A 22,078-nucleotide genomic window follows, 5' to 3' on the forward strand; every position below is an offset into this window, starting at 1 on the left:
TCATAAGAAAAAAATTAGAGAAAATATATTAATTCAGTAAAACTTGGCTTATTAGGCAAATCGGGCCTTGCATAGTAGGCTGAGAAGTGCGTTCTGGCTACTAGGTACGACATTATATATATATATATATATATATATATATATATATATATATATATATATATATATATATATATACATATATATTAGTATATTTTGGTAGCAGTCTTTCCTGTAGACATATATTATTAAATATGACCGAAAAAGTAAGATTAATAATTCTAACACGAATTTTCTCAATCTTTCGTACATTACGCTTCACTGTTGGAGGTAAATTAAAAATCAATTCTCCAAAATTCATTTTTATTTCTAGTCTGACGCGACACGGGCGCGTTTCGTAAAACTTATTACATTTTCAAAGACTTTAGTTCACAAATACACAACTGAATAGAACTTACGTATCTCCGATTTTATATCTACATTTGAGTGAGGTGGAAGGGGTGATGTGGCATTAACACAAGACAGAACAAAATGTGGTATTAATAGGGTATTAATTTCATCAACACAAGACAGAACAAGGGTATTATTAGGGTATTAATTTCATCAACACAAGACAGAACACGAAACAATGGATATTGAATAGAAGTGTTTGTAGAAAGCCTATTGGTCCATATTTCTTGATGCTTCTATATTGGAGCGGAGTCTTGAGGTGGGTAGAATATAGTTGTGCAATAATTGGCTGTTGATTGCTGGTGTTGACTTCTTGATGTGTAGTGCCTCGCAAACGTCAAGCCGCCTGCTATCGCTGTATCTATCGATGATTTCTGTGTTGTTTACTAGGATTTCTCTGGCGATGGTTTGGTTGTGGGAAGAGATTATATGTTCCTTAATGGAGCCCTGTTGCTTATGCATCGTTAAACGCCTAGAAAGAGATGTTGTTGTCTTGCCTATATACTGGTTTTTTTGGAGCTTACAGTCCCCAAGTGGGCATTTGAAGGCATAGACGACGTTAGTCTCTTTTAAAGTGTTCTGTTTTGTGTCTGGAGTACTCTCCAGACACAAATACTTGGACATCAAATACTTGGACAATACTTTGGACATACAAATCTTCTATTCCCCAAATACTTGGGGAATAGAAGTGTTTGTAGAAAGCCTATTGGTTCATATTTCTTGATGCTTCTATATTGGAGCGGAGTCTTGAGGTGGGTAGAATATAGTTGTGCAATAATTGGCTGTTGATTGCTGGTGTTGACTTCTTGATGTGTAGTGCCTCGCAAACGTCAAGCCGCCTGCTATCGCTGTATCTATCGATGATTTCTGTGTTGTTTACTAGGATTTCTCTGGCGATGGTTTGGTTGTGGGAAGAGATTATATGTTCCTTAATGGAGCCCTGTTGCTTATGCATCGTTAAACGCCTAGAAAGAGATGTTGTTGTCTTGCCTATATACTGGGTTTTTGGAGCTTACAGTCCCCAAGTGGGCATTTCAAGGCATAGACGACGTTAGTCTCTTTTAAAGCGTTCTGTTTTGTGTCTGGAGAGTACTCCAGACACAAAACAGAACGCTTTAAAAGAGACTAACGTCGTCTATGCCTTCAAATGCCCACTTGGGGACTGTAAGCTCCAAAAAACCCAGTATATAGGCAAGACAACAACATCTCTTTCTAGGCGTTTAACGATGCATAAGCAACAGGGCTCCATTAAGGAACATATAATCTCTTCCCACAACCAAACCATCGCCAGAGAAATCCTAGTAAACAACACAGAAATCATCGATAGATACAGCGATAGCAGGCGGCTTGACGTTTGCGAGGCACTACACATCAAGAAGTCAACACCAGCAATCAACAGCCAATTATTGCACAACTATATTCTACCCACCTCAAGACTCCGCTCCAATATAGAAGCATCAAGAAATATGGACCAATAGGCTTTCTACAAACACTTCTATTCAATATCCATTGTTTCGTGTTCTGTCTTGTGTTGATGAAATTAATGTCCTATTAATACCCTTGTTCTGTCTTGTGTTGATGAAATTAATACCCTATTAATACCATATTTTGTTCTGTCTTGTGTTAATGCCACATCACCCCTTCCACCTCACTCAAATGTAGATATAAAATCGGAGATACGTAAGTTCTATTCAGTTGTGTATTTGTGAACTAAAGTCTTTGAAAATGTAATAAGTTTTACGAAACGCGCCCGTGTCGCGTCAGACTAGAAATAAAAATGAATTTTGGAGAATTGATTTTTAATTTACCTCCAACAGTGAAGCGTAATGTACAAAAGATTGAGAAAATTCGTGTTAGAATTATTAATCTTACTTTTTCGATCATATTTAATAATATATATATATATATATATATATATATATATATATATATATATATATATATATATATATAAAGGTCAGCAAAGGTCAACAAACTGATCGAAACTGTGAACGCCAAGAAACCCGGACTCCACCTGCCAAAGATCATTGGGTAATATAAACCTGGATATGCGTATGGAAATGTCAAGACACACAAGCCTGGAAACCCACTTCGGCCAATCATTAGCCAGATACCCACACTTACGTACAGACTGGTGAAGCGACTCAACGGCCTGCTGACTCCTTATGTTCCTTGCGCCTTCAGCCTGAAGTCTCCAAAGGAATTTGTTGACTTACTGTGGGGCACACGGGCCACTGGGATAAGAGCCTCGTTGGACGTAGAATCGCTGTTTACCAACGTACCTGTGGACGAGACAATCGGGATGATAGCCGACAGAGTGTATCGTGATCCAGCCTGTACTCCTCTTGACATACCAGAAAATATTCTGAGGAAACTACTCCAAGCTTGTACTAAAGAGGCACCCTTCTTGAGCCCGGATGGGCACATGTATAAACAAGTAGATGGGGTCGCCATGGATTCTCCCCTAGGTGTCCTGTTTGCAAACTTCTACATGGGTACCATCGAGCAAAAAGTCTTAGTCGACATGAACTTGAAACCGGCCATATACTGCAGGTATGTTGAAGACATTTTTACACAGGTACCTGATGTCAGACATCTGCAGGAGCTGAAGGAGGCATTTGAGCAGAATTCTGTGTTGCGTTTCACTTACGAGATGGAGAAGGATGGGAAGCTGCCCTTTCTAGATTTAACAGTCATGGAAAGGAGCGTAGTTTTACACACTGCAGTCTACACTAAGGAAACAAACATAGGAATGTGCCTGAATGCCAACAGTGACTGCCCGGACAGGTACAAGAGGAGTGTTGTTAACGCTTATGTCGACCGAGCTCTCAGCCACAGCTCAGAATGGGAGCAAGTCGACGAAGAACCCTGTAGGGTAAGGCAGGTCCTAGTCAACAACGACTTCTCCAATGGTTTCGTGGAAGACATCATAAGAAGGAAAGTGAAACGCCATGCAACCTCTGAAGAGACAACTAACACAACACCTATACCCCCTATTAGACTATTTTACAGGAACTTCTTTTTCACAGCCCATAAAACGGAGGAAAGGGTCCTGAAAAATATTGTCAGTAGAAACGTTATCCCTACAGACAAAAATCAGAAGATACAACTGACGATTTACTATAAAACCAAAAAACGGCCAGCCTACTCTTGAGAAACTCTCCAGACACAAAGCAGAACGTTTTAAAAGAGACCAACGTCGTCTATGCCTTCAAATGCCCTCTTGGGCAGTGTAAGCTTCAAAAAACTCAGTAAGACAACAACATCTCTTTCCAGGCGTTTAACGATGCATAAGCAACAGGGCTCCATTAAGGAACATATAGCCTCTTCCCACAACCAAACCATCACCAGAGAAATCTTAGCAAACAACACAGAAATCATCGATAGATACAGCGATAGCAAGCGGCTCGACGTCTGCGAGGCACTACACATCAAGAAGTCAACACCAGCAATCAACAGCCAATTAATGCACAACTATATTCTACCCACTTCAAGACTCCGCTCCAATATAGAAGCATCAAGAAATATGGGCCAATAAAAATAGGCCTTCTGCAGTTACCTACCTTTAATACCTGTTTGTATTTCATTGTTTCGTGTTCTGTCGTGTGTTAAAAGTTTATTTTCACCTCATCCAAAACTATTGTAACATGTCACTTCACCCAAATGTAGGTATAAAAACTCGAAAGATGTTTAAGCTCTATTCAGTTAAAGTTGTGTGTGTGTGTGTGTGTAAACTAAAGTCTTTGAAATGTAATAAGTTTTACGAAACGCGCTCAAGTGTCGCGTCAGACTAGAAATAAAAATGAATTTGGAGAATTGATCTTTGAATTACCATCAACAGTGAAAAGAAACGTAAGAAAGATCGAGAAAATTCGTGTTAGAATTATTAATCTTACTTTTTCGGTCATATTTAATAATATATGTCTACAGGAAAGACTGCTACCAAAATATACTAATATATATATATATTATATATATATATATATATATATTATATATATATATATATATATATATATATATATATATATATATATATATGTCGTACCTAATAGCCAGAACGCACTTCTCAGCCTACTATTCAAGGCCCGATTTGCCTAATCAGCCAAGTTTTCATGAATTAATTGTTTTTCGTCTACCTAACCTACCTAACCTAACCTAACCTAACTTTTTCGGCTACGTAGGGTTGGTTAGGTTCGGATATATATCTACGTTAATTTTAACTCCAATATAAAAAAATTGACCTCATACATAATGAAATGGGTAGCTTTATCATTTCATAAGAAAAAAATTATAGTAAATATATTAATTCAGGAAAACTAGGCTTATTAGGCAAATCGGGCCTTGCATAGTAGGCTGAGAAGTGAGTTCTGGCTACTAGGTACGACATATATATATATATATATATATATATATATATATATATATATATATATTTATATATATATGTCGTACCTAGTAGCCAGAACGCACTTCTTAGCCTACTATGCAAGGCCCGATTTGCCTAATAAGCCAAGTTTTCATGAATTAATATATTTTCTCTAATTTTTTTCTTATGAAATGATAAAGCTCCCCATTTCATTATGTATGAGGTCAATTTTTTTTTATTGGAGTTAAAATTAACGTAGATATATGACCGAACCTAACCAACCCTACCTAACCTAACCTAACCTATCTTTATAGGTTAGGTTAGGTTAGGTAGCCTAACATACGTTTACAAGAAACACTGCTATCAAGATACATATATATATATATATATATATATATATATATATATATATATATATATATATATATATATATATATATATATATATATATATATATATATGTATGTATCTTGATAGCAGTGTTTCTTGTAAACGTATGTTGTTAAATATGACCGAAAGGGTAAGATTAATAATTCTAACATGAATCTTCTCATCTTCTCAATATTTCTTAAGTTTTTCTTCACTGTCGAGGGTAATTGAAAAATTAACTCCACAAAATTCATTCTTTATATTTTAATTTTTCTTCTGAAGCCTGAACGTGTATCGTAAGCTTCTTACATTTTCAAAGACTAGGTTACACATAACATACATCATACTTATACTCGTTTTGGGTGAGGTGATATGGAACAAACGTTTTGGGGTGAGGTGACAGAATACAAAACAAAGGGTATGAAAACATTATAATAGAAGTAACTGCAGAAGGCCTATTGGCCCAAACTTTCTCTTGCTGCTTCTATGTTGGTTCGGGGTCTTGAAGTGGGTAGAATATAGTTATGCATTAATTGGCTGTTGATTGCTAGTGTTGACTCTTTGATGTGTAGTGCCTCGCTGATGTCGAGTCGCCTGCTATCGCTGTATCTATCGATTTCTGTGTTGTTTGTTAAGATTTCTCTGATGATGGGCTGGTTGTGAGAAGAGATTATATGTTCCTTAATGGAGCCCTGATGTTTGTGCATTGTTAATTGCCTAGAAAGAGACATTGTTGTCTTGCCTATATACTGAATTTTTTAGGGCTTACAGTCCCCAAGTGGGCGTGTGAAGGCATAGACGACATTGGTTTCCTTCAAGGAGTTCTGATTGGTGTTTGTGGAGTTTTTCATAAGTAGGTTAGCAGTTTTTTTGTTTTTGTAGTAAATTGTCAATTGTATTTTCTGATTTTTGTCTATAGTGGGCCTCGTAGCCTGGTGGATAGCGCGCAGGACTCGTAATTCTGTGGCGCTGGTTCGATTCCCGCACAAGGCAGAAACAAATGGGCAAAGTTTCTTTCACCCTGAAAGCCCCTGTTACCTAGCAGTAAATAGGTACCTGGGAGTTAGTCAGCTGTCACGGGCTGCTTCCTGGGGGTGGAGGCCTGGTCGAGGACCGGGCCGCGGGGACACTAAAGCCCCGAAATCATCTCAAGATAACCTCAAGATATAGGGATAATGTTCCTATTAATAGTATCTTTCAGGACCCTTTCCTCCGTTTTATGAGCCGTTGAAAAGAAGTTCCTGTAAAACAGTCTAATAAGGTACAAGTGTTGTGCTAGTTGACTCTTCAGAGGTTGCATGGTTGTATGTCTTCAACATACCCGTTAGAGAAACCATTGTTGACCTAGGACCTGCCTTACCCTACAGAGTTCTTCATCGACTTGCTTCCATCCTGAACTGTGACTGAGAGCTCGGTCAACATAAGTGTTGACAACACTCCTTTTGTACCTGTCTGGGCAATCACTATTGGCATTGTGGGACATTCCTATGTTTGTTTCCTTTGTGTAGACTGCAGTGTGGAAGCCTCTGTTACTGTTACATCTAGAAAGGGCAGCTTCCCATTATTCCCCATCTCGTAAGTGAAACTTAACACAGAATTCTGCTCGAATGCCTCCTTCAGCTGCTGCAGATGTCTGACATCAGGTACCTGCATAAAAATGTGGTCAACATACCTGCAGTATATGGCGGGTTTCAAGTCCATGTCAACTAAGACCCTCTGCTCTATGGTGCCCATGTAGAAGTTCGCAAATAGGACACCTATGGGAAACCCATGGCGACCCCATCTACTTGGTTATACATGTGCCCATCTGGGTTCAAGAAGGGTGCCTCTTTAGTGCAGGCTTTGAGTAGCTTTCTTAGTATGTTTTCTGGTATGTCAAGAGGAGTGCAAGCCGGATCACGATACACTCTGTCCACTATCATCCCGATTGTTTCATCCACAGGTATGCTGGTAAACAACGACTCTACATCCAAGGAGGCTCTTATCCCCGTGGCCCGTGCTCCCCCACGAGTTCCTTTGGAGACTTCAGTCGGAAAGCACAAGGTACATAAGGAGTCAGCAAGCAGTTGAGTCGCTTAGCCAATCTGTATGTGGGTGTGGGTATCTTTCTGATGATTGGTCGAAGTGGGTTTCCAGACTTGTGGGTCTTGACATTCCCATATGCATAACCAGGTCTATATTGCCCAACAACCTTTCGCAAGTAGAGTCCGGATTTCTTGGCGTTCACAGTTTCGATCAATCTGTTTACCTTCGATTTAAATTCGGCTGTAGTGGTAGACTGCTTTACAGGAACTTAATATGATGTATGTTATGTGTAAACTAGTCCTTGAAAATGTAAGAAGCTTACGAAATGCGTTAAGGCATCAGACCAAAATTAAAAATGTAAAGAATGAATTTTGGAGAGTTAATCTTTCAATTACCCTTGACAGTGAAGTAAAATGTAAGAAATATTGAGAAGATTCGTGTTAGAATTATTAATCTTACCCCTTTCGGTCATATTCAACAACACACAAACACACATAGGGGCCTGATAGCCTGGTGGATAGCGAGCAGGAATCGTATCTCTGTTGCGCTGGTTCGTTTCCGGGACCAGGCAGAAACAAATGGGCAAAGTTTCTTTCACCCTGAATGCCCCTGTTACCAAGCAGTAAATAGGTACCTAGGAGTAGGTCAGCTGTCACGGGCTGCTTCCTGGGTGTGTAATAATTACCTAAGTGTAATTACCTAAGTGTAGTTACAGGATGAGAGCTACGCTCCTGGTGTCCCGTCTTCCCAGCACTCTTTGTCATATAACGCTTTGAAACTACTGACGGTCTTGGCCTCCACCACCTTCTCCCCTAACTTGTTCCAACCGTCTACCACTCTGTTTGTGAAAGTGAATTTTCTTATATTTCTTCGGCATCTGTGTTTAGCTAGTTTATATCTATGACCTCTTGTTCTTAAAGTACCAGGTCTCAGGAAATTTTCCCTATCGATTTTATCAATTCCTGTTACTATTTTGTATGTAGTGATCATATCACCTCTTTTTCTTCTGTCTTCTAGTTCTGGCATATTTAATGCCTCTAACCTCTCCTCGTAGCTCTTACCCTTCAGTTCTGGGAGCCACTTAGTAGCATGTCTTTGCACCTTTTCCAGTTTGTTGATGTGCTTCTTAAGATATGGGCACCACACAACTGCTGCATATTCTAGCTTTGGCCTAACAAAAGTCGTGAACAATTTCTTTAGTATATCGCCATCCAAAAATATATCGTGTGTGTGTGTTTGTGTGTGTGTGTTGTAAGAAAAAAAGTAGTTAGTAAAACAGTTGATTGACAGTTGAGAGGCAGGCCGAAAGAGCAAAGCTCAACCCCTGCAAACACAATTAGGTGAATACACAGACACACACACACACACATTTATATATATATAACTGAAAACTCACACCCAGAAGTGACTCGAACCCATACTGCCAGAAGCAATGCATCTGATGTACAGGATCCCTTAACCACTCGACCAACATGACCGGACAAAAGAGGATGATAGCCGAGGCTAATTCCCCATCCCCCCACCAGCACTCTGTTGTTAGTCTCCGAGCCGATCGGAACAAAGCTGTAGCAGTGTGCTAGTCCTCTGTATTTAATAATTTTCTGCGATTCCCTGAAAGAAGCAGCACCACCGCTTTCACGTGTGCTGTAGTGGAGGTAGGTACTGGCCAGTGTGGCAGCGCACGTGTAGTCCCATACCACTTGCTTACCATCCTTCCAGGGAAACAAGGTGACCCCATCTGGGTGCTTCCGAGGGTCGTTAGGTCTGAATAAGTGTGGTTCTCTTTGTGCCGGGCAGCGGGCTGTGGCGAGGCTCCTCTTGATGATGTCGTTGACTTCTTCATGTCTTGCAATCTTATATATATATATATTATATATATATATATATATATATATATATATATAATATATATATATATATATATATATATATATATATTATATGTCGTACCTAGTAGCCAGAACGCACCTCTCAGCCTATTATTCAAGGCCCGATTTGCCTAATAAGCCAAGTTTTCCTGAATTAATATATTTTCTCTAATTTTTTTCTTATGAAATGATAAAGCTACCCATTTCATTATGTATGAGGTTAATTTTTTTTTATTGAAGTTAAAATTAACGTAGATATATGACCGAACCTAACCAACCCTACCTAACCTAACCTAACCTATCTTTATAGGTTAGGTTAGGTTAGGTAGCCAAAAAAGTTAGGTTAGGTTAGGTTAGGTAGGTTAGGTAGTCGAAAAACAATTAATTCATGAAAACTTGGCTTATTAGGCAAATCGGGCCTTGAATAGTAGGCTGAGAAGTGCGTTCTGGCTACTAGGTACGACATATATATATATATATATATATAATATATATATATATATATATATATATATATATATATATATATATATATATATATATATATTATTAAATATGACCGAAAAAGTAAGATTAATAATTCTAACACGAATTTTCTCAATCTTTCGTACATTTCTTTTCACTGTTGGAGGTAAATCAAAAATCAATTCTCCAAAATTCATTTTTATTTCTAGTCTGACGCGACACGAGCGCGTTTCGTAAAACTTATTACATTTTCAAAGACTTTAGTTTACAAATACACAACTGAATAGAACTTACGCATCTCCGATTTTATATCTACATTTGAGTGAGGTGGATGGGGTGAGGTGGCATTAATAGGGTATTAATTTCATCAACACAAGACAGAACAAGAGGTGGTATTAATAGGCGATAGCAGGCGGCTTGACGTTTGCGAGGCACTACAAATCAACAAGTCAACACCAGCAATCAACAGCCAATTAATGCACAACTATATTCTACCCACCTCAAGACTCCGCTCCAATATAGAAGCATCAAGAAATATGGACCAATAGGCTTTCTACAAACACTTCTATTCAATACCCATTGTTTCGTGTTCTGTCTTGTGTTGATGAAATTAATACCCTATTAATACCACCTCTTGTTCTGTCTTGTGTTGATGAAATTAATACCCTATTAATGCCACCTCACCCCATCCACCTCACTCAAATGTAGATATAAAATCAGAGATGCGTAAGTTCTATTCAGTTGTGTATTTGTAAACTAAAGTCTTTGAAAATGTAATAAGTTTTACGAAACGCGCTCGTGTCGCGTCAGACTAGAAACAAAAATGAATTTTGGAGAATTGATTTTTGATTTACCTCCAACAGTGAAAAGAAATGTACGAAAGATTGAGAAAATTCGTGTTAGAATTATTAATCTTACTTTTTCGGTCATATTTAATAATATATGTCTACAGGAAAGACTGCTACCAAAATATAATATATATAATATATATATATATATATATATATATATATATATATAATATATATATATATATATATATATATATATATATATATATATATATATATGTCGTACCTAGTAGCCAGAACGCACTTCTCAGCCTAATATGCAAGGCCCGATTTGCTTAATAAGCCAAGTTTTCCTGAATTAATATATTTTCTCTAATTTTTTTCTCATGAAATGATAAAGCTACCCATTTCATTATGTATGAGGTCAATTTGTTTTTATTGAAGTTAAAATTAACGTAGATACATGACCAAACCTAACCAACCCTACCTAACCTAACCTAACCTATCTTTATAGGTTAGGTTCGGTTAGGTAGCCAAAAAAGTTAGGTTAGGTTAGGTTAGGTAGGTTAGGTAGTCGAAAAAACATTAATTCATGAAAACTTGGCTTATTAGGCAAATCGGGCCTTGCATAGTAGGCTGAGAAGTGCGTTCTGGCTACTAGGTACGACATATATATATATATATATATATATATATATATTATATATATATATATATTATATATATATATATATTATATATATATATTTATATATATATATATATGTCGTTCCTTGTAGCCAGAACGCACTTCTCGGCCTACTATGCAAGGCCCGATTTGCCTAATAAGCCAAGTTTTCCTGAATTAATATATTTTCTCTAATTTGTTTCTTATGAAATGATAAAGCTACCCATTTCATTATGTTTGAGGACATTTTTTTTTAATTGGAGTTAAAATTAACGTAGATATACGACCGAACCTAACCAACCCTACCTAACCTAACCTAACCTAACCTATCTTTATAGGTTAGGTTAGATAGCCGAAAAAGTTAGGTTAGGTTAGGTAGTCGAAAAACAATTAGTTCATGGAAACTTGGCTTATTAGGCAAATCGGGCCTTGCATAGTAGGCTGAAAAGTGCGTTCTGGCTACTAGGTACGACATATATATATATATATATTATATATATATATATATATATATATATATATATATATATATATATATATATATATATATATATATATGTCGTACCTAGTAGCCAGAACGCACTTCTCAGCCTACTATGCATGGCCCGATTTGCCTAATAAGCCAAGTTTTCTTGAAGTAATATATTTTCTCTAATTTTTTTCTTATGAAATGATAAAGCTACCCATTTCATTCTATATGAGGTCAATTTTTTTTTATTGGAGTTAAAATTAACGTAGATATATGACCGAACCTAACCAACCCTACCTAACCTAACCTAACCTATCTTTATAGGTTAGGTTAAGTTAGGTAGCCGAAAAAGTTAGGTTAGGTAAGGTTAGGTAGGTTAGGTAGTCGAAAAACAAATAATTCATGAAAACTTGGCTTATTAGGCAAATCGGGCCTTGTATAGTAGGCTGAGAAGTGCGTTCTGGCTACTAGGTACGACATATATATATATATATATATATATATATATATATATATATATATATATATATATATATATATATATATATATCGTACCTAGTAGCCAGAACGCACTTCTCGGCCTACTATGCATGGCCCGATTTGCCTAATAAGCCAAGTTTTCATGATATATATATATATATATATATATATATATATATATATATATTATATATATATATATATATATATATATATATATATATATATATATATATATATATATATATATATATATATATATATATGTCGTACCTAATAGCCAGAACGCACTTCTCAGCCAACTATTCATGGCCCAATTTGCCTAATAAGCCAAGTTTTCATGAATTAATGTTTTTTCGACTACCTAACCTACCTAACCTAACCTAACCTAACTTTTTCTGTTACCTAACCTAACCTAACCGATAGAGATAGGTTAGGTTAGGTTAGGTAGGATTGGTTAGGTTTGGTCATATATCTACGTTAATTTTAACTCCAATAAAAAAATTGACCTCATACATAATGAAATGGGTAGCTTTATCATTTCATAAGAAAAAAATTAGAAAAATATATTAATTCAGGAAAACTTGGCTTATTAGGCAAATCGGGCCTTGAATAGTAGGCTGAGAAGTGAGTTCTGGCTACTAGGTACGACATATATATATATATCGTACCTAGTAGCCAGAACGCACTTCTCGGCCTACTATGCATGGCCCGATTTGCCTAATAAGCCAAGTTTTCATGAATTAATATATTTTCTCTAATTTTTTTCTTATGAAATGGTAAAGCTACCCATTTCATTATGTATGAGGTCAATTTTTTTTATTGGAGTTAAAATTAACGTAGATATATGACCGAACCTAACCAGCCCTACCTAACCTAACCTATCTTTATAGGTTAGGTTAGGTTAGGTAGCCGAAAAAGTTAGGTTAGGTTACGTTAGGTAGGTTAGGTAGTCGAAAAACAATTAATTCATGAAAACATGGCTTATTAGGCAAATCGAGCCTTGCATAGTAGGCAGAGAAGTGCGTTCTGGCTACTAGGTACGACATATATATATATATATATATATATATATATATATATATAATATATAGATAGAGAGAGAGAGAGAGAGAGAGAGAGAGAGAGAGAGAGGGAGAGAGAGAGAGAGAGTGTTACGACCCTCTCGGGACGCAACGGTGTTCTTACTCTGATGTTGTTAGAGGAAGATATATCCGTTCCCAAGCCAGTAGTGGCTATCAAGGGATGTGATCCGTGACGCAAGTAACTTAAAGGGGGAAGGGAAAGAAAGTTAAGAACTTAAGATTATAATTCACCATCACCAAATAAATAAATAAGATATAAAAGAGTGCACAGGGGGAGGGGTATAAACACTTATTTACAGGGGAAATACACTGTAGTCTTCTACTGAAGACTATGGATCCTCGCTCTCGGTGCTAAATCCTCGGTGCTTCTTCGTGGCCTCACAACGAATCCTCTAGGAAGCTGAGCCTACCCTGGCCACAGGTCAGCCAAAACACAGGTCCACTGGGGGCACCGCCGTGGAGGCCGTCAACCACACGTCCAGCTGGTCTGCTGGCAGGTTCCGGATCAGCAAGGCTGGTCAGGCCACTCCACGAACGATATAAGGGGAACGCCCTAGACAGGAGCCTCGTGTGACACCACAAATCACTCTCCTGTCCTCAATACCCCAGTAGATGATCGTCTCCAACAGTCGGTCCCGGGTAATCCTTCTACTGCCACTCCACTGGCAGGGTAACACACCACAGTGTTCTTCCGGGGGGACGACTTCACAACTGCTGCAGCAAAGTACAAGGTATGGAGACGGCTGCCTCGGGTAGACTGACTCAACTTCCATCACCGCAGTCCCAGGTCGACTCTGTAAGCAGACACGTCATCAATAACTGGGACACACTGAGGCACCTCACTTACAGGCTCAGACACAAACGCCCACCTATCCACTCCATAGATGGCGGTGGTGTCTGAGCACCACCTCACCAGAGGTCAGCAGCGGCTGTGTTGAGCGCTGCACAGGACTGGAAACTGGCCCTCGAGGCCAATACATCCCGTCCTCGCCAGGTGTCGTCGTCCATTTGGTGGGGGTTTCGGGAGCTGACCCACAGATGGCGCGGTCGTCACTGCTCCGTGCTCGGACGCTGGATCCGGGTTCGTAACAGAGAGAGAGAGAGAGAGAGAGAGAGAGAGAGAGAGAGAGAGAGAGAGAGAGAGAGAGAGAGAGAGAGGTGAGAGAGAGAGAGAGAGAGAGAGAGAGAGAGAGAGAGAGAGAGAGAGAGAGAGAGAGAGAGAGAGAGAGAGAGAGAGAGAGAGAGAGCCGGTCGGCCGAGCGGACAGCACACTGGACTTGTGATCCTGTGGTCCTTGGTTCGATCCCAGGCGCCGGCGAGAAACAATGGGCAGAGTTTCTTTCAATTTGATTGAGCCCCTGTTACCTAGCAGTAAATAGGTACCTGGGAGTTAGTCAGCTGTCACGGGCTGCTTCCTGGGGGTGGAGGCCTGGTCGAGGACCGGGCCGCGGGGACACTAAAGCCCTGAAATCATCTCAAGATAACCTCAAGATGTATGTAGAACACAAAGCATGAGCCAGACAGGGACAGAGTACGACAGACAGGAACAATATAGAGACACAGAGCGACACATTAGACCTAGACAGATAGACATACAGAATGAGAGAGAGACAGATGGACAGACGGATAGAATAAGACACAGAAATGGGGAGAGAGAGAGAGAGAGAGAGAGGGGGGGGGGCAGAGGGAGAGACAGAGGAAAATAAGCAGAGAGAGGTTGTGGAGGCAGATTCCATGCACAGTTTATCAAACAAAGGATTTTGACAAACTGTTTACTTGCAAATGTGCTGCATCAGATTAAGCAAAAAAATACAACAAAAAAGAAATCTCCTCCGAGGCAACAGCCCCCATAATTGCAACAAGAGGCGGAAACCGAATATAATTAAAATAAATAAATCTAAGACACAACCTTCAGATCTGAGAATAATAGAAGTGGAGACGTTTCGGTCCACTGTTCACCTGTATTAAGTCCATATGAACCCATCCCTGCCTTTGTGTGGCAGTGCACAGTAGAAAGTTGTTTTTACATATTCAGACATTAAAACATTGATTGTAACCATGATATATATGTGCATCCGCCTACAGTTTAAACCTATTGTCTTGTGTATGACCCTCTGTCCTGTGTGACATTGAATACCAGCATTATTCTTACTTTAATACGACTTAATTGAAATCCTTAGATTAGGGAAAATTTTTAATTAATTTTGTCAATAAAGACGTTAATAATAATAAATATTTAGTACTTGATTCATAATGATTCAGGATGGACCTAAAATTTGTCAATTCCGTAATTTTCAGAGTTGTGCATTGATGTTGAATTTTTAGGCACGGTATGTGCTCTTTTTGTCTGCATAATAAAAATTTTTTTTATTTTCTTGTGTTTGAATGGTTTATTAACCAAACAGACGCCATGGCTAACGGTTTTGGCGGGAAAAAAGGCCGCCTACGTCATGTGAAGCTCTTGAACCATTATATTCTAATATTTAGTTTTTACTCTACATTTTCAACTGACGATTAAAATACTGCAGAGCAAGAAGAATAACTGAATTGTATGAAGTGTAGTGAAGTTCTTAAATTAGAAACTTTTGATGTATAACTTTAATCTAAAAATAGTTAAATATGTGTTAGTGGCTTTGCAACAATGTAAGAACACCAATGTTGTGTACTCTCACAAACCCAATATACTTATAAATATTCGTACAGAGTACCATTGGAGAACCCATGTACCACACACTGTATGAAACCTTCGCTGTGGTGGATGAAATATATGACAAAGGCTTCCACTTCCACTCTGCTGTAGCAGCCATGTGGGGGACCTCGCTGCGGTGCTCTCGGAGTCTAAGGTATGCCTTAAAACCTTTTGTACGATTTTCTTTACAGTCTTATGATTATAATACAGATTTAATTTGAAATTATAATATATGATAATTTCTCATTACTCAAGGCTATGTGAACGTTCTCTTCTTGGACACCTCAGGTGCTCCCGTTTTCTTTGGTCTCATACGCGGCCTTTATCAAGAGAGCCCAGGACCATATCGCCCAGCGCTATGGGGATCTTATCCGTTCGCAAAATATTACGCTAAGTATGGAAATGAAGTTATTTGTCCTACTCGTCCTCTTAAAAATAACGTCGCTTTTCACTCATATGTGCGCAATGGCCAAAAATGGGCGTAATTTGAAATGAAATCGGTTTACGCAAGTGATGTACTGTCCCTTTTTCTGTTTGTCCTCGTGCTTACTGGGAAAAGTTAGGAGAGGAAACATTCAATTAATTTTTTCATAACGTTTTGAAAGTTTAGGAGAATTTCATAAATTTCCTCCTAACCTACCAGAGGACCCTAAACTTACTGTTTTGGAAAAAATAATCCCAAATTTATTTTCATTTTAAAATTATGAAAATTTTCGGCCATATGGGTAAACGGCCAAATTCAGACATAATTTGTAAGAGGACAGGTTGTTGTGTTCGTTTATGTTTCGCATCTTAAGCATCACTTTAACATGCAAGGGGGACGGTGAAGAACCTTTCCTGTTTGTGTCATTAAACTGTGTATACTCTTTCTTGCTGATGTTCTTTGTTCGGTCAGGTGTGGGAGGTGGTCTTGATGGGGGTCAGGTATGGGTGGTGGTGTTGATGGGAGTCAGGTGTGGGTGGTGGTCTTGATGGGAGTCAGGTGTGGGTGGTGGTCTTGATGGGAGTCAGGTGTGGGTGATGGTCTTGACGGGGATCAGGTGTGGGCGGTGGTCTTGACGGGGGTCAGGTGTGAGTAGTGGTCTTGACGGGGGTCAGGTGTGGGTGGTGGTCTTTACGGGGGTCAGGTGTGGGTGGTGGTGTTGACGGGGGTCAGGTGTGGGTGGTGGTGTTGACGGGGGGTCAGGTGTGAGTAGTGGTGTTGACGGGGGTCAGGTGTGGGTGGTGGTGTTGACGGGGGTCAGGTGTGGGTGGTGGTGTTGACGGGGTGGTCAGGTGTGGGTGGTGGTGTTGACGGGGGGTCAGGTGTGGGTGGTGGTGTTAACGGGGGTCAGGTGTGGGTGGTGGTGTTGACGGGGGGTCAGGTGTGGGTGGTGGTGTTGACAGGGGTCAGGTGTGGGTGGTGGTGTTGACGGGGGGTCAGGTGTGGGTTGTGGTGTTGACGGGGGGTCAGGTGTGAGTAGTGGTGTTGACGGGGGTCAGGTGTGGGTGATGTAAGTGAGGTACTGTGGTTATGCCCAGTTAATGTGGCATAAAACAATAAAGTCGCATTTAAACTTCAATGTGAATATGGGGAAACAGGAGTAAAGTAAAAAATGATAAGTTAAAACAAAAGTTAATTTAATTAAACAATAAATTACTTTAACACTCACAATACAACTGTCTTTCTACACATAATGTTTTTTTATTTTATGTTTTTTTATATTAACACTAATTACAACTTCAGTGGCCTGACACTGAAAGTAAAGCATGATATGGAAAGAGCTAAAATATATATATATTGTACCAAGACCACAACTCAAACTGAACTGCAGGAGCAATTAACAAAGAAAGAGAGGTGTTACTCCAGACAATCGCCAGAGTTGACTGGCTTGAGGAAGCTCGCCCAACCTGACACTGACTAGGTTGACTATCTGGGGCCAGATTCACGAAAGGACTTACGCAAGCACTTACGAATGTTTACATCTTTCCTCAATCTTTGACGGCTTTGGTTACATTTATTGAACAGTTTACAAGCATGAATACGTCCCATTTAACTGTTGTTATTGTTATAAACAGCCTCCTGGTGCTTCGGAGCTCATTAACTGTTTAATAATTGTAAACAAAGCCGCCAAAGATTGAGAAAAGATGTACAGGTTCGTAAGTGCTTTCGTGAATCTGGCCCCTGGAGGGTGGGTGGCGTGATCATAAATTGCTGGCGCGGTTATTATACAATGGGTCGGCACCAGGGCTAGTGCTGGAATGCCACAAATGAACGAACACACTGTTGTGTTACACAATATGATGCACTTTTATTATACAATATTCACATGGGCTATTTACATGAATTCCTGAATGGACGTAGTGTTATTGATGACTGTTTAAGAGAAGCCAGTGCCCGAATAATGAGCGTAATTATGTGACAATATATTGAGTAACACGGTTCTTTATTAAGCAAGGAGTTCCATACGTGGCTTTAATAATGAGTTCTTGAATTTCAGAGTACTTTACTGATGCTGGACAGACGTTCAATACGAGTGCTTTTATCTTCAATAAGGCGCTGGAATCTCTAGACCTGAAAAGGTTAGTGATACTAGATATAGGCATATTTCAAATATATGTGATGCCTGTGTGTGTGTGTGTGTGAGTGTATTCGTTGGACAAATATGATCGTCTGACGATCATTGATGTGATTACAGCTTGGGGATGATCCTGCAACCCGCAGCCCGTCCTCCAAAAATGGGGAGGTAAATGTACACCGCCCCATAAGTGCAATTATGTACTATGTATGACAGTCAAGAATTGTACTTATTAACACTTAGTACTAAATCGTACTGTCAAATATATTGTGAATATTTGAGTTTACCTAAAAAGCTGAATAGAAACCCACGACCTAACCTCACCATCTTAGTTTGTGAAGATAAGCATTTTATTGCATCTTAATTACAACTATTACTTAACCTATAGCTATATTGATATTACAGTTTTATAAAACAAATAAATCAAACTAAAATATTTCGATAAATTGTAAAGTAACTTAGGATATTTTCAAATTTTGTATAAAATCTCTATTGTTTATTAAAAGTGAAAAAGAAATTCTTAATATATAAAACATGTGTATAGCAATTTAACTTTAAAACTTCATCTTAAAATTTTAAGTGTCCTAACAGAAAACGAGAAGAATTAAATCGGGGGAGGGGGTTGCGTAAATGTAACAGCCCCATAAGTGCAATTATGTACTATGTATAACAGTCCATTGAGTTCTACCTTACCTTTTGGGATGTGTTGGGGGGGGTGGGGGTGCTTTTGGAAGTGGTGCAGGCGTGTTTGCGTTTGGGTGCTCTGCCTGATTCCTTTTGTGACGGGATCGTGCGGCTACTCCCGAAGCCGGGCGATTTGCAGTTGTTTTCCAATTGGAGGCCTATTACGCTCTTAAATGTTGATTATAAAATTCTTTCTAAGGTTTTAGCGCGTCGATGTCGGGGTGTCGTTGCGTCGGTGGTCTCTATGGAGCAATTTTGTGGTGTGCCTGGCCGTGCCCTGATGCATTGCAATGCCTTACTTCGTGACGTGCTTCTCTATGCGTCCGAGTATCGGCTTTCGGCGGCTATGATCAGCTTGGACTGGTCCAAGGCCTTTGATCGGGTGTCTTTAGAGCTTGTTTTTAGTGCTATGGAGAGGCTTGGTTTTCCGGTGGTGTTTTGGGGTGGGTCCGTTTGTTGTATGTCCGGAGTCGCAGTCGCGTTTGTGTGAATGGGTTTTTTAGCTCATTTTTTCCTATTTGCCGTTCCGTTCGTCAGGGGTGTCCCATGTCCATGCTTTTGTATGTGATTTTTCAGGAACCTCTTTTCCGGGCGGTGAAAGCGTGTTCCTTGATCGTGCCTCCTTGTCTGCCGTCCGGTCTCCGGCTACCCGTTTGCGGGTATGCTGACGACACCATTCTATTTGTAGCTTCGGAGGATTCTGTTGAAGCTGTCCAGGACGTTCTCCTGCGGTTTGAGTCCGCTACGGGGGCCGTTCTTAATCGGGCGAAGTCGGGGTTGATGGGGATCGGTGAGTGGGCCTCCCGCCTGGTGTGGGATAGGTCGTGGTTTCCGGTGGTCTCCTCGATTCGGGTTCTTGGGGTTACTTGGTTTGCCTCCTATGACCACTCCTTGGAGTGGAATTGGGGTGCTGTCTCTCGGTCGGTTGGTGTTGCAGTTGGCCTTTTGTCGCGTCGTCCCTTGACGATTTATCAGAGGGGACTGCTTGTTGCGTGTAAGGTCTTGTCGCGTGTCTGGTTTGTGGCTCGATGTTTCCCGTTGGATCGTCGGAAGGCCTTGAGTTTGGAGTGTGGTGTATAGATATGTATGGTGTGGGCGTTATCAACCGGTGCGCCGTTCGACGTTGGTGTTAGGGGTGAGAGAGGGGGTGTTGGCATTCCTGACGTCTTCACGAAGGCCAAGGCCCTCTTCTGGGTCTCGTTGCGTCGGGGGCTGGCTCTCGGTGGGGGGTTGAATACGCTGGGTGTTTTTTTCTGCTCGCTTCGCTTCAGTTTTTTGGTTGATTTGGGGGTTTGTCAGGAGGTGGCCTTGTTTACCCCCCTGTTTATTCTTGGGCCGTGGGGATTCTTCGGGAGCTCTGCCGCCATCCTGGGTTTCTGTCTTTCTCGTGCAAGGCTGTGTATGGGGTGTTGTTGCCCCGGGTGCGGCCTCGAGTGGAGGGCTTGTTCCCGTGTTGGGATTGGGGGTGGTATCTGGTCGTGTTTGGGGGCACGGTTCTTGGCGCCTCAGCAGCGTGAATTGCTGTTTCGGGTTCTGCATTTGTCGCTGGCGACAAATGAGCGGTTGTGTATGCTTGGCTTGCGTGATTCTGGGGCGTGTGTTCATTGTGGTTTATGTGAATCGCAGGTGCATGTATTTTATTTTTGTGTCCGGTTACAGGGGTTGGTGGACTGGTTTCGGGATGTCCTGGAGGTGTTTTGTGGTCCGGGTTGTCGAGGTGATGTTTTGCAGTTTTTGTTTTTGTATTTTCCGGCTTATCCGCTGCGGGTGCGTAATACATTATGTGTTTTGGTTGCTGATTATGTGTTTTGTGTGTGGGTTGGGAGGCGGGAGGGTTTTGGGGTTGCCCGAATTTTAGGATTTTTACGGGGGCGCATGCGGTTTACCTGGTGGTGGTTGCAGCGCGCTTTTCCGGAGGAGTTTGGTCGGTGGTTCACAGATGCCTATGTTCGTGGGGTTGCCTTTGGGTCGGGGGTGCCTTGGTGGCAGGGTGATGTTCTCGTCTTGGGTGGGGTTGGGGTGTTGATGGGGGGTTTAGAGGGGTTAGGGGGTTTCGGGGTTTACTTTGCTATGCGCTCCCTTTCCGCTTCTTGGGGTGTCCTTGGCGGGGGTTGCGTGTGTTTGTGTCTTCCCCCTTGAGATGCTGCTGCTCCTGTGTGTGTGTGGTGTGTTTCCGTACCTCTGGGTGCCGGTTGTGTCCGTATGCGTGTGGGTGTGTGGTTTTGAGGGGGGTTTTGGCTCCTGCGTGGGCCTGGGTTTTCTGCTGTACTGTTTTCTACTGTTCCTTTTGTGGCCGTGTTTCGCTTTGGCCTGTAACCCATTATTTTGCGTGCTTGGGTGCTGTGTGGTGTGCCGTGGTGGTGTGGGTGGTGTGAGTGTGTTTGTCTTGTTGTTTAAAGTGTGTTTAGTGTGTGTGTACATAATTTCTTCTCATTTAGTGTATGTCATTTTCCTGGGTAGCGCGTGTATGGTCCTATGCTCCTTTGTTCTTCTGTGTGTGTGGTAGGCGTGGTTTTGTGCACGTGATTCTATATCCACGTCTGTGTATGTTTATGTTATTGGTTCCAGGTGTGTTTAAATGTTATTTATGTACTTTATTGTTTTCTTTATTTTTCATGTAATTTTCTTGGCCATGTTCTGTGTTGCTATGTAGATATGATCTGTTTAGCCTATTGTTTCCATGTACTGTTTTAGCACTTATTTCCCTGTACTGTTTAGCCCATTGCTTCAATGCGTTTTTATTTTGTTCAGCGCTTGTGTTTGTTTTGCGGTTACTGTTATTGTTTAGTGTACAGACTGTTTATCCCTGTGTACTGTTCCTTCATTGGTGTACTTGCTGTGTACAGGTTTGCGTTGTTTTGTGTGTTCTTGTATTTGTGTAATTTATAAAAAAAAAAAAAAAAAAAAATGTATAACAGTCAGGAAATGTACTTAGACACTTAGTATTAAAACGTACTGTCAAATCAGAGGATGGGTTGGCAACCCGTCCTCGACTCAAGTCCATTAGATCCAGCAGTCGACCCCACAGACTCATTCATAAATTTTTACACGCTGTTCATTGAAAAGAGGAATTTTCTCATATATAATTATTATTATAATATATTAGCATATTATGCATATATAGGCATA

At 40.3% G+C, this 22,078-nt stretch overlaps 1 pseudogene; it reads left to right on the plus strand.

Moving 5' to 3' along the window:
* The window catches only part of LOC138353941 (N-acetylated-alpha-linked acidic dipeptidase 2-like), a 63,834-nt pseudogene extending 45,156 nt beyond the window's left edge, over positions 1-18,678 (plus strand).
* Positions 18,679-22,078: the final 3,400 nt, after the last annotated feature.

The sequence above is a fragment of the Procambarus clarkii genome, chromosome 60, assembly GCF_040958095.1.
Source record: "Procambarus clarkii isolate CNS0578487 chromosome 60, FALCON_Pclarkii_2.0, whole genome shotgun sequence".
Lineage (NCBI taxonomy): Eukaryota > Metazoa > Arthropoda > Malacostraca > Decapoda > Cambaridae > Procambarus > Procambarus clarkii.